The following is a 1,564-nucleotide window of genomic DNA, read 5'->3' on the forward strand; positions in this document are numbered from 1 at the left end:
TCTTTCCCTGACTCTGGCTATGTCAACACTAGAGCTTCTGTGAGCATAGCCTTCAGTTTCTCAAAATTGATTTGACACTTGTCATTCTAGTCAAACTTGATATTCTTATGTAGTGACTTAGTCAATGGGGCTGCTATAAGGGAGAATCCCTTCACAAATCTTCTGTAGTATCCAGCTAACCCCAAGAAGCTTCTGACCTCTGTTATATTTTTGGGAGACTTCCAGTCAACTACTGCTTCAATCTTCTTTGGATCTACCCTGATCCCATCTGTTAATACAATATGCCCAAGGAAAGATATCTCATCTAACCAGAAGTCACACTTGGACAACTTGGCATACAACTGCTTTAGCCGTAGTGTCTGTAGTACTACTCTTAGGTGTTCATCATGCTCCTCTCGGTTCTTAGAATACACCAAAATATCATCTATAAAGACCACATTGAATTGATCCAAGTAGGAATGAAAGATATGGTTCATGAGGTCTATGAAAGCCGCTGGTGCATTTGTCAGCCCAAATGGCATCACTAGGAACTCATAGTGTCCATACCGGGTCCTGAAAGCAGTTTTTGGCACATCTATCTCCTTTACCCTTAACTGATGGTAGCTTGACCTGAGATCTATTTTGGAGAATACACCGGCTCCCTTCAGTTGATCAAACAAGTCATCTATCTATGGTAAAGGATTTTTTTTTTCATAGTCACCTTATTTTGCTGCTGGTAGTCTTTACAAAACTATAGTGTACTATCCTTCTTCTTCACAAATAGCACCAGTGCTCCTCATGGTGACACACTTAGGCGTATGAAGCCCTTATCTAGTAGCTCTTGTAACTGAACTTTTAACTCTCTCAGTTCAGTAGGTGCCATCCTATATGGAGCAATGGAAATTGTTGCAGTACACGGCATAACCTCTATAGCAAACTCCACCTCTCTATCTGGTGGCAAACTCAGTAACTCTTCTGGAAATACATCCAAAAAATCACATACAGTGGGGATATCCTATAAACTCGGGCTAGTCTTCCTAGTGTCAACCACATGCACTAAGAAAGCCTCACAACCTTTCCTCATCAATCTCTTGGCTACTGTGGCTGATATAATGGTAGAAAGACAACCCGTTCCTTCACCCACAACTATAATCTCATCCCCTTCTATTGTCGCTAATGAAATCCTCTTCAACCGACAATCTACCATCACCTGATGATGTGATAACCAATCCATTCCCAGTATCACATTAAACTCAGGGAATGGTAGTTCAATCAAGTCAGGTGGAAACTCAAAACCCTGTATTCTCAGAGGATAACCCTTATAGACCTTATTCACCATGACACTACGGCCTAAAGGATTAGTAACTTGTATGTCCTCCTCTAACTCCTCTATCTGTACCCCTCTATCAACTAGCGGTGTAATACACATATATATATGTTTGGAGCCAGGGTCAATCAGTGCACATACTAACATGTCATAAAGAGAAAATGTACCTCTAATGATATCTGCTGGATCTGGCTCCTCCCAAGGCCTTATAGTATAAGCATAAGGTGCTATCCTGACCTCCTGCTTCTGAATTATCTC

This window comes from Hevea brasiliensis, chromosome 1 (genome assembly GCF_030052815.1).
Source record: "Hevea brasiliensis isolate MT/VB/25A 57/8 chromosome 1, ASM3005281v1, whole genome shotgun sequence".
Lineage (NCBI taxonomy): Eukaryota > Viridiplantae > Streptophyta > Magnoliopsida > Malpighiales > Euphorbiaceae > Hevea > Hevea brasiliensis.